Raw genomic sequence first — 12,167 nt, forward strand, 5'->3', positions numbered from 1 at the left:
TCAGTTGGTCATTGGTTACCTTTGAGACAATGGCAAGCACTTGGTAGACATTGTCAAGATCTTTGCCATTCTGTGTTAGAAGTGATAATACAACAGGAAGATCGATAAATGGAAATATGCAGACTTGGAAAAGCTGGGATTATTAACTCTCCAAACAATACTGACAAGAAGAGTAATTCTGACACACTAGATTCCAAGAGCTAGCCATTGTCTCATAATGAGCCTGGTTCTCCATGCACCACTTTCACACTCAGCTGAAATTCCTATTCTCTAGCACTCTCTATTCCTATTTAAGTGCTAGCAAAAGCAATGACTATGGCAATTCTTCCTTGCTGTAGGTTCAGGTAAATGCCCAGCTGGAGCAGATGGTTTGATTCCTTTGTGCTGGAAGGGGCCAGTGGCTTCACATAATCCCTTTTTCTTCCCTTGTTGGCTCACAACAACCCCCTGCCATGCTACAGGAAAGATGCCTGGGGAAAATCAGCCTGGGGCTGCTGGCTGGGGGCAGCTGAACCCGAGCCAGCAGTGGGCCCAGACAGCCAAGAAACCCAATGGCATCCTGGCCTCTGTCAGCAAGAGGGGGCCAGGGCAGTGATTGTCCCTCTGCTCAGCACTGGTGAGGCCCCACCCCAAATCCTGTGTCCAGTTTTGGGCCCTTGACACAGAAGACACTGAGGTGCTGGAGCGTGTCCAGAGAAGGGAGAAGGACCAGGAATTTACTTCTTTGAAATCTCTGAGATGCTGTGTTGTGTTACCAACAGTGAACCAGTTAATTCTGTTACAGAGCTAATTTTTGCCATTTTGTTCTTTATTCATGTCTCCTGTGCTTCTGCTTTCATTTCACAGGGCCAGCCTGTGGCTGCTGGGATGGTGAACATAAAGCTCCACAACATCAGCAGGAGCTTTATCATCCACCTCTCCCAGCCCCTCCAGTAAATTCCCTGGTGCTGGGATAATCACTTTGTGGTGGCAGATGCTCTGGCTGTGCCCACTGCCTTCCAGAGCATACCAATACACCTCTTTTCTTATTATTGCTTATGCTGTACTCTGAGGGTTTTTTTCTTTATGAGGGATGGGAAAAGCTTTTGCTCTCAATGTACATCTAAGGGGTAGCCTGGCTCTGTGGTGTCTGTAGGCAAGAGGACAGTTGTTATTTTCTGCAGTCCTTAATCCCTCTGCAGCTTTTATCTCTCAGATTAGTTAGAGCATTTGAACAAATAGTTTTCCTTTGACAAATAGTTTTCTTTTCCCTCCCTCATGTTTATTTTATTTCATTTGATCTTCTTATTTTTCAGTATATCTAATTTTTTTTCTTGTCATCTTTTTCAGCTGAAAATTAACTTGTTCCCTGTTTCCTCGCCTCTCTCCACCCAGGGGTATTTGGTGCTTGTGTGTTCCTTTCTTCTCCTCTCTTTCTCTGCTATAATTGGTTTAATTTTGTTACTTTTTCATGGACCTCTTTATATGTCCTCTGATAGGTGCATAGCAGTTTTTAATTGGTCTTTGTGCCATATTGATCTCGGTTTAGATTTAATATCCATCCTTCAAACACCAGACCAATTAATATGGAATATGTTTTCATATTTGTCCATGCTAAATAATTTTTTGACTTTACAATGACCCAGGGATTTGCAGACTATGGTGCTGACAGCTGCTTTTGTCCTTGATTTTAGACTCCATCAAATTCAGTTTCAATATTGGGTTTTTCTAAGACAACCCCAAACCCAGAATCAAGTCTAAAAATCCTCTTCATTTTTAAAATACTGTTGTGACAATGTTATTATCTGTGGCTTGTTAGTGTTCAGCAATTATTCTTTTTTTACACACTTTTTTAGATATGACACTATCCCAAGTCCAAAATCTCTCCATTCTCCACAAACAGTCATGTACAGAGTTAATTTGCAAATAAAATAAAAGTATTGGGAAGAAAGTTCTGCATGTCCCATGGAATTTAAGTAATTACACAATGTGTATTGGCACACGGGATCTTTTCCCCAAAGCTTATGGGTTGGCATCACTCACTAACAAAGTATTTGCTTGTGACACAACTGAAAAAACTTTTTGTGACTATTTTGCCACCCTGCCATACTGTGATGGTCAAATTATTCATTCTGAGAACTATTCTCTTAAAAGATTAAGGCAAAGGCAAGGGTGATCTCTCTTGGCTCTATAATGGGATACCAGTAATGTAACCAGGGAAAGTAGGAAGTGTTCAGGACTAAATCCCATTAGGAGACAGGCTAAGCCTAAGTAGAAGAAATGTGGATGCTGTTAGAGATGATTAAGGTGCTTAGTCTTTCCATTATAAATCATCAGTCTTTAGGTGTGATTGTCTTCCTATAAATCATAAAGCAATTTATTGTAGTCTTGTAAGCAAATTTTTTTTCGTGCATTTTGAAAGCATTTTCACACAAGGAAATCCAGAACTGATAGTAAAGGCTTAGCTTCCATTATGATAAATAAAATAGTCATGAAAGGATCATTATTTTCATGGCAATGTACTTTGAAAAATAACACAGATTAGAACAAGAACTAACAAGACATAATAATGAGAATAAGAATGTTTCTTTTTCTAATTCAGTTGTTGAGAATGAATCCTTTATCCTGGCTGATTTAGTATTCTGGATGATGCTGATGGAAAAGAGAAAACCCTTCTGCTTTCAGAATATAAAAATAAATATGAAAGCTGAAACTCCCTCTGCTTGCCACTGCAGGTGTATAAACTTCCTGGTGGTTTGAAGGAAATTACTTGGACAGTTCAGGGAAGTGCTATGTGAAATTAGAGTAAGTATAAAATGCTGGTATGAAAGGCCTGGGTGGAGCCTGGGGAGCACCCACACAGTTCTCTGGGCAGTAGTTGATGTCACTTCCAGTGCTAGGCACCCCTCCACTTGTATTTTCCTCCTTGTTCTTCACTGAGCCCATGGCTCCCTTGCCCTTCACTATTCTCAGGCAGATGCAGATATAATCAAAGTCAGCCCTTACAGTATTGTGGGATGTCATTCCCAAAGAAAGGTAACATTTCCTAGAAACCACAACTCTCTCTGTGTCAATTGAATATCAAATCAGCTGGGGTCTTGGAAACGATTAAAAGAATTTCCCAGCCAGGTTACCTAACTGGAAATATTTTGAAGTCACTTGTAGGTGGCGCCGTTGTCTTTTGTGTCCCCCTCAGGAAGAGTCCAGGCTGAGGGACTGCAGAGCTGGCACATCGTGGGTGAGGTGTTTGCTGAAGCTTCCACTTCATGCCTGAATTTCCACCCGGTATTTGATTCCTATTCTTCTTTCAGAGAAGATCCTCGTTCCATTGCAAGGTATCATTATTCAATGTAACTGACTTTAAAACTCTGCTTCGAAATCGTTTATTTCGATTTATTCCCTTGTGCAATAGAAGGAATCCCTGATCCACTCTCCTGCCGGTAAAGCCAAGTTATACGTGCAGCAGCCACCAGGTGGCAATACAAGAGCTCGATATGCTCAATTTTGGTGCTATTCGTGCCGGGGAAGCTTTGGGGTATTAGCTAAGTAAATATATTTACTGCAGTGTTTCTGCAGAGTTTGGCTTTCTCTGCCAGTGCCCCGCATCTGCATAATTGACTTCATGCAACAGCCAAGGGAGACTAAGCTGATTTTCTGGATCAATGATTGAAGCCTTTTATGTGGCTAATAATTGATATCTTTATTTAAGTGGCTCAGTAGTGGATGAGAGATGTTGTGTGAGGAACTCAGCTGTGAACTCAAGCAAAATCTCTTAAGAAAGGGGATGCACTGGTAACATACAGCTGTCCCACTGGGAGTTTTCTCCTGGCTTTAACTTCTGACCTTCCTGAAGGCCAAGGAAACCTGAACACCTCACATGTGTGGAATTCCAGATGTAATTGCTTCACAACGTTAACATCTGCCTTTTCCATCCAGTCTTTTTCATTCACTTCTCATCAGGGCTGATGCTTGCTTTTCTGCCTTATAAGAGCATTCAACACTGGTGTCTGGTGGAAATAGTTAATTCCCAGTCTTTTTCATCTTTTCTTGTCATTTTCAGGCATTAGGGAAAGTAATAATATCTCTGTACTTTCAAGGACTAGTTTTCCACCCACTGTAATGGAGAAAGTATTTTAAGACATTTTTTATTTTGACATTAGCTCTTTCAGTAGCAGTCAGTGCTACAGCTTTTCAGAAGGTGGAGTTCTCTGTTTTCTCATTCAGATAGATGAAAAAGCTTCTAGCACAAGAAATGTATTGTGGACCTGGCAGATGTCTCATGTCACTAAATTCACCACAGTGTTTATTTGAACGTAGAGAAATTATGGATGTGCATTTTGTTATTTCACATGAAAGTGTTAACAGCCTGCTACTGTCGTTTCCTGACATGGAAAGAGTTTTCCTCTCAGTACTTTATGGGAAATCTTACTTTCAATCAGACAATGCACTGTGAAGTCTGTTAGCAAATATGTCTTTCAAGTACATGCAAGTTTGTGGTTTAGGAAATAAATAGCAATGTAAGGAGAGGAGCATAGTAGGAAGTCTTGAAAGAGTAAATAACTTTTGAGAAGGGAACTTCCCTAAGAAAGATTTGAGATAAGATTCTGCCTGTGAGTTGGGTGTTCAGTGTGTCAGAAGTGCTGTGGGCACAGATGCTGGGTATGCCTTGTATTTTGAATAACACAAAGCTCTTCTGCACGGGCAGTGATAGCTCCTCTCAGTTTGGGCACTTTGCTGGACCAGGGGCACTGGCCCTCGTGTGCCCTTGTGCCCTCAGAATTCAAGATTCACAACTATTAAAGCTTGAAGGAACTGAATTGGCTGATTTGCCCTCTGCACAGTGCTGACCGTGGGATTTAACAGTTGACAGGAATTGCAGAAATGAAGACCTGTGTTTGGCAGGAGCAGATACACCACAGCCCAGGTGCCTTTCAAAAGGATCTCTAACCCTCTCTGTTAACATCAAGCAGCCTGCTTAGGCAGTTGATAAATAAACTTTGTCTTCAAAGCTGATAACAACAGATTTCCCCTGAGAAAACATGCACAATCCTCAAAGCCTCTTCTCTTTCTTGAGGTTGTTTGTATGCAGTCTCAGCTTTCTTGCTCAGATACTGCACAGCCTCAGGCCATGCTTCTGGCAGGTTACATAAAGAAAAGCTTTGAGGAGCTGGCTGGTGATTGAAGAAATGAAAGTGAGCTTTGGGACATGATGCTTGAGGAACTGGATGGCTACTGCTTTTCCCTTGCAGCTTTCTCCAGTTATAATCACCAGCCTGGGAGCAAGATGCTGGACACTGATCCCAGTGGGAGCCATTTTCAGGGATAATAAGGAACTGGTTGTAGCAGCAGAAGGATAACTCAGTGTTGAGCTGATAGGATAATATTTCTGTCCACCTAAATTGTTCTGCAGTGTCAAATGACGAAGGTAATTTCATACTTCTATTCATCCATGGGTTTTGGATGTTACCCTGATAGCTATGACTGTACAGAATAGCATGTGCCTGTGGGAGGGGGGAATTTGAAAGGGAAAAGAGGAGAAGAATGTGACCACTAGCCTGAAAGTATAGTGCTAAAGAGAGAGGCCACACACCATATACTTCCAGAAAAACAAATGATGACAGTGCTGTGTCTTCTCTCATCATGTAGTTTGTTTTTCTCATGTTTATCTTGAAATGGATACTGAACATTTGTTGTATTGCTCATTTCTGATTCTGATTTAAGGTGTTTAGTATATATTTAAACCTAACAGAAGGTTAAGACCACTTAAGCAAGACATGAAATGATGTCCCCTGACATAGACAACAGTGTCAGTGTTCATTCCGGGTTGGTGGTTGTTTTCCATATATATATATATATCTATATATATCTATATATATATATATGTTATTGATGTTCACAGATTATTAATTTGATGGCTTTGTGGTCTGAAAGCTAATAATTTATATTCCTGCTCTGTTCCTGGAAGGGAGAAGCTTGCACTTTCTTGCCAGGAATCATTAGTCAATGCACTTGGTTCAGGCTGTTCATGTCTTGTGTATTCTTATGTGATAAAGGGGAATTACAGAGTGGGATTCTGCCTGAAATCTTCAAGGCCTGTGGGAGTTCCCCCAACATGTCACAGATTTCTTCAGATATGTGATAAGGCAAGCTGCAAATACTGATAAAAGATAGAGAAAAATGTTTGTTTTTCACAATAGAGGGGGATTACCAACTGGAATCCTTTACAGATCAATGTTAAGATCAGTGCTGTTTGAAATACCTATAAACAATGTGGGCAAGTAGTTGGTTAGTGAATGGTTGTTGAGGAGGGGATGATATCAGCTCCCAAAGACATTTCAGGGTACTCCAACCTAATCATGTTTAGAGATTTGCTGTCTATTGAGGTGCTATCATATCTGGTCTGGCTTCTCAGCCATCATGGAGTTGTCAGGCTGCATGGAATTCAGGAGGAGGAGAAACCTTAAAATTAATGTTTCTGCTAGGTTTGTAAGAAACTGAAACCTGCTTTAGAAGATTTCTAAGAGAAAAAACATTTGTTCCTTCTGTTACCAGAAATGCTTTGTTACAAGACCCATTTGCAAACAGGGAGAATAACTTTGACCTGTGCCCAGATGCGTTTGTAGTTTAAATACAGAGTAAAGCAGTAGTTGGTACAAACAGCCATTGAATATGAAGAAACAAGCCCTGCCCTGGAGCATCTCCACCTTATCCAAGGTCCAGGACCCTGTTACAGCCCAGAACACCTCTTCTGGCTACTTTTAGGGGTAGCCCTGCCTGGCCTCCTTTTGCTCCTGTTGAACCCCCTGGTCCTGGCTCATTCCTTGATGTACCCGGTGTGGCAGAGGTCTGTTGTCCCCCTGCTTGTCCCCTCTCCTGGGGCACCACAGGGTTATGTATAGGAAAGGCAGGTCTATCAGTGAGACACAGGATATCTGGGGATGCCAGGTGACTCTGAAGGGTGGGCTTTATTTTCTTGTCTCTTCTGAAAAGTGCCTACCTTCACCTGCAGCTCACAAGGTCAGCTGCATTGCAGCTGAGGATATGAGCACTGCAGGGACACTTCTGCCCTTCCATGTGACACTGCTAAAAACTGACAGCCCAGAATCTTGAGCTTTGCAAGAAGCAGTGGCTTTTGCTGGCTGGGAGCTGCAGTCAGAGTCTGGGTGAAGTTGCTGTCAGCCCAGAAGTGTTCTAGAAGTGAAATTACAATGTTGGGCAGGCCAAACCAGCAGAGATGGAAGAGCAGTCTGAAATAGCACCTTCTCCATTGTCACCGTGATATTTTCTGAAAAATTCCTTTGCCAGGATTTCTTCTCCTGGGAAGAGGAGAGGCCTCAGCTTCTCCATGTTTTGCATTTCTCTGGAATGAGGTCTGGAGATTGTTTATCCAAACATGTGAATTGTTTTTAATTAATGGCCAATCACAGCCAGTTGTGTTGGGACTCTGGTCAGTCACAGGTTTTTATTCATTCTTTTCTAGCCTTCTGCTGTATCCTTTCTCTTTCTTTAGTACAAATTCAGTATGGCTAATAATATAATATAATATAATATAATATAATATAATATAATATAATATAATATAATATAATATAATATAATATAATATAATATAATATAATATAATATAATATAATAGCCTTCTGAGAACTTGGAGTCTAGTTCTCATCTCTCACCCTGTCCTGGGGACCTCACAACACCACACTCCATGGTGGTTCAATCCATGCAGGAGTGAACTGGATGGTCTGCTAAAGAGCATTAGATCAGCCTAATGCTCATTCTCATTATCAGCTGAAAGTGTGTCTGTGGTCCCACATGTCCCCAGAGATGTTAAGTGGTGGGGTTTGCTCCATTATTTGCCTTCTCTTTGCCATCCCTGTTTAGCAGCTGCAGGCTGAGAGATGTCCATGGAAATTGAAGCCTCTCAGTCATGATTTGGGTGATGGAGACTTAAGAGATTTCCTCAGCCTGTTGAAATGGATCTGGCAATGGCCAGTCTTCCTTATTTATGCGGGACTCCAGTGACCTAAAAACCAGGCAAACAATGGCCCTGTATATCCCTGTCTACAATGCTTAATTGTCTTTGCAATAAGGAGAGTGAGGGTTCCTCAGTGCTATGTGTATCTTAGCATCATGGCTAACTGTGGGATATTGTTAGCTGTTTGCATTGCTTAATGTTAATATTAAACAAGACAAACTATTTCAGAGCCCAGGATAACTCCTGGCTGCCAAACAGAAGGGAAGAAGTCCAGGTGCAGCTGTGTAAGCACTTCAAATTTTTGTGTGTGTGTGAACCTGAAATAACCCTGAGGAATTCATTACTCAGTCTTTATCATGAGCACACAAACAAACATGGTTTCTATAAATAACACTTTCATTAACAGTGGTAGGTAAAGGAGCCTCTTGTGTGTGTGGCCTTGGTATTGTGTTTATGTACAACCAGTGGATCATTATTAACATTTATTAGGGTTAACCATGATTGCTATATAACCTATACTATATATTACTATATAACCTATGATTGGATTGCAGGTTATACCTCTACACACATATATGGGATTAATTTTAAAGTGTATATAAGAATAATATATATATATATATATATATATATATATATATATATATATATATATATATATAAAATATGTACATATACATGAATACAGCCCTGTAGTCCTGTTAAAGCTCGCAGAAACTCATGTGAAGAAGGAAGAGCAAAAAGCAGGGAAGTCACCCTGGCTGTTGGAGACCTTCCCAGCTGGCTAAAACCAATTCAGCTGGCTCTTGCTCTCTGTCTTCCACTGAATTAGATTTTTGTCTGCTGACATTTGTTTGGTCAAATGCATTTGAATAAAGAGGAAGAGCAGAGGTAACTTCAGAAGCCAACTTTTTAAAATAAACCACACCAAAAAACCCACAAGTGTGGTCCCTACAGTCAGCACAGGCGGCTTTGGCAGCTTCTCTGATGGAACTTTGAGTGCTACAGAAAGCTCAATAATCCAGAGCAACTGCTGGTTACCTCCAAAATATATTGAGATATTTACTAGGGACTGAGAAACATTTTAAGTCCTCCTTTTTACCTTTTGTGACTTACTGCATTTGGTTCTTTGGAGCTTTCCACCCCAAAACTCCTGTCCCAAGGTGCCCTCCACAAGGTATTGTTTCAGCTTGAGCTGGTGACAAGTCCTGGGAACCAACAAGTTCAGAGCTGGAGAATGGGAAGAGTGCAGAAGAGCCAAGCCAAAAAACCCTCAAACCCAACATTTAAACCCAAAGGGAAATCTTCCTGTTCACTGTACTCCTTTGCCTGAATGCCTCAGTAAAACAGCATTTTTGTCTCAGGGGGTGGATAGCAAGGTGATGTGAGAGCAAAGCAGAATCACAGAATACATTGAGAAATGATCAGGATAAAAGAGATTTAAATGCAAAATCCATTAAATGCAATCAGAATTATTGGACTATCAGTCAGTTACAAAAGCTTCAGTGAGACACCAGCTCAAGAAAATGTGCAGCAGCTACAGGGACAAAGTGCTAGAAAGGTGGGGAGTTATTAGCCATGAGCTGTACCTGTTCCCCATGTGCTACCTAATATAGATGTTTTATCACAGTGACTTTTCTACTTCATTTCTTTTATTTGAAGCAGATAACTCACTGTATTTCACAGGCAGCAGGTTTTTTCATAAGACAGCAATTTAACAGTTGAAAGCCTTTTTGCACATTTGTACTTCACTCACCCTTTCCTGTTTACATAGAGGTTTCCACGTCAGCATTTCCAGATTATTTATTATTTTTGTTGCCTGCCTGGTACATTATGGTATGGTCCTTCAGTGCTTACCTAAAGGACTATGGCCATGTCCTGGGTTGATTATATGATGCTTTTATCTCCCAAATTTGCCCTGAACCAGGACAAACCACTCTGTGCAAATATTCTTCTCATAATGGTTGGGTTATACCATAAATTAATTTAGCTTTGGCATGTATAATTTCCACAGTGTTTATAATGTGTTTCCTTTGTGCTCAGCAGCTCGATTTTTGTTTGGTTGTTTAATATTACCTGATCTTTTGCACTGTGCTGGGTGATTAATCTTTAGCTGTCATATTATTAAGCAGTTCCTACACAGTATGAATTCAAAAGTCTGCACTTCCCATTCTCTCTCAATAGCCTGGGCACATATTAAACTTCATTTCTAATTACATATGTTAGGGTGAGTTATGGGCTATTACTCAAAATAAATTGTTCTTTGATGTCAGTTCAGCATATGAATGGCCAGTTGTAATTATACCGAGTTAAAACAGAACTCAGTGCTACTGTGCCTAGTCCAAAATAATTCTGTGCTTCTTTTAAATAGAATCAAATCAGCAATTTTCCATTGTTTGTCAGCTCAATGCAGCCATTATGAAAGAATTTTTTCCTTTGTAGATTTGAGCTAAAAATGGAAGTGGCATGTAAATGGCATTGACAGAGGCAGAGGAAAGGTGATCTTTTCCAGTGTGCCATCTCCAATTCCCATTGCCCTTCAAAGGAACCAGCCACTGGTGATTCACTGCGCTTTTGCTTTGGTTCAGTTCGTTTTCCTGAATGTGCTGAGTTCCCAATAAATGTGCCTATTTATCACAGGAAGGCACCATGCAGTGTCTCAGCTGCCCTGTGGAGCAGCATCACACAGAGCTGTGCACAATTCACAGTTTGGGGTAGGGAGAGAGAGGGAGGACACACGTTCTGCTGTCTGTCATTTAACAACCCCATGGATGTTCCTGGGCTTGTTTTGATGTTTAAATATTGATCCTTTGCTGTGCTTGAATGCACAGACACGTTCTGCTGGAGCATGTCAAGCCTCTGCATTTAACACAAACATTTTTAATGAGAGGACTGAACACACTGCTGGTGTCAGACCTTAACTTCCAGGGGTTTGGTTATTTAATCTGTGGCTGGCACACATTTTGTGCTGGGTGGAATTTGTTATCAGCTGTGTTTACAGGCTGCTCCAAGGCTTTGTGGAGCTGTAAGGCTCTTTAGCATTTGTGGTTCTGCTCTTGGGCTGCCTGCTTTACAAGAGTGTGTGTGTGTTAGCTCGGTTTTTATTTTAATTATTGGCAGTAAATACACTTCAGGAGTGAAATATGTTTTGTCAGAAGAAATCTGGAAGTGCTTTCTCAGGAGAAAAATAATTAGAAAGGTTAATGCAATCCACTCTGTATAAGACTTCAAACTCATTTGCTTGGAGATGTGAAGCAGATGCTTTGTTCACAAAACTATATTAAATTAGCCCTGTGGGGTGTCCCATTACTGTTTCTCAAGTACAGCAAAAAAGGCAAATTAAATCTATATCAATTTTCAGTATTGAAGATACAGTTAGTTTTTAAGTGTGTACAGTGCCCCATGCAAACAGTCTTTTTACTGCCTGCTTGGTTTCACACAGGCCTTGAGAGAGTGAAAACTGGAATTTTCATTTCATTGTATTAAAACCATGGATCTCATTGTCTGAGCTCTGTAGGAATGTGATTTTTACAGGATGCCAGAATCAGCCCTGGAAGCCCTGACCTGCCAGCCAGCTCCTTGCAATAAATGGAGCCCAGTTTAGGGAACAATTTAGGGGAGCCAACAGAGCTGATGGGTTGCCCCTGCCTTGCTCTTTTTTTGTGGAGGGGTGTTCAGGACAGGCTGTATGTGCACACTGCATTGTAAAAAGCCTAATGCTGCTCTTTCTGGCCTTCCATAGTCCTTGTGCTGGCCCTTGAGGAGCTAAAGTGTGCTGGGGCTCAGAGCCAGCAGCAGTTTGTCACTGTCATATTTTCTGAAAAATCCCTTTGCCAGGATTTCTTCTCCTGGGAAGCTGGGAAGCTTCAAAGAAAAATGAAAACCATAATTATCTGATTGCTTCTCCTGTGTTTTGCTGCTTTGGAATGTGGTTTGGACATTGTTTACCATCTGGTCATTGTTTCATTGGTTTCATGTGAATTGTTTTGACTTAATGACCAATCACAGAATCACAGCCAGCTGTGTCAAGGCTCTGGAGAGGGTAATGAGTTTTTCATTATTATCTTGTTAAAACTTCTATAAGTATCTTTCTCTATTCTTTAGTATAGCAGAATAGAATAGAATAGAATAGAATATAGCCTTCTAAGAACATGGAGTCAGATTCATATTTCCTCCCCACGACAGGGGACCCTGAAAATACCACAGCAGTTTC

Source organism: Molothrus aeneus, chromosome 5, assembly GCF_037042795.1.
Source record: "Molothrus aeneus isolate 106 chromosome 5, BPBGC_Maene_1.0, whole genome shotgun sequence".
Taxonomy (NCBI): domain Eukaryota; kingdom Metazoa; phylum Chordata; class Aves; order Passeriformes; family Icteridae; genus Molothrus; species Molothrus aeneus.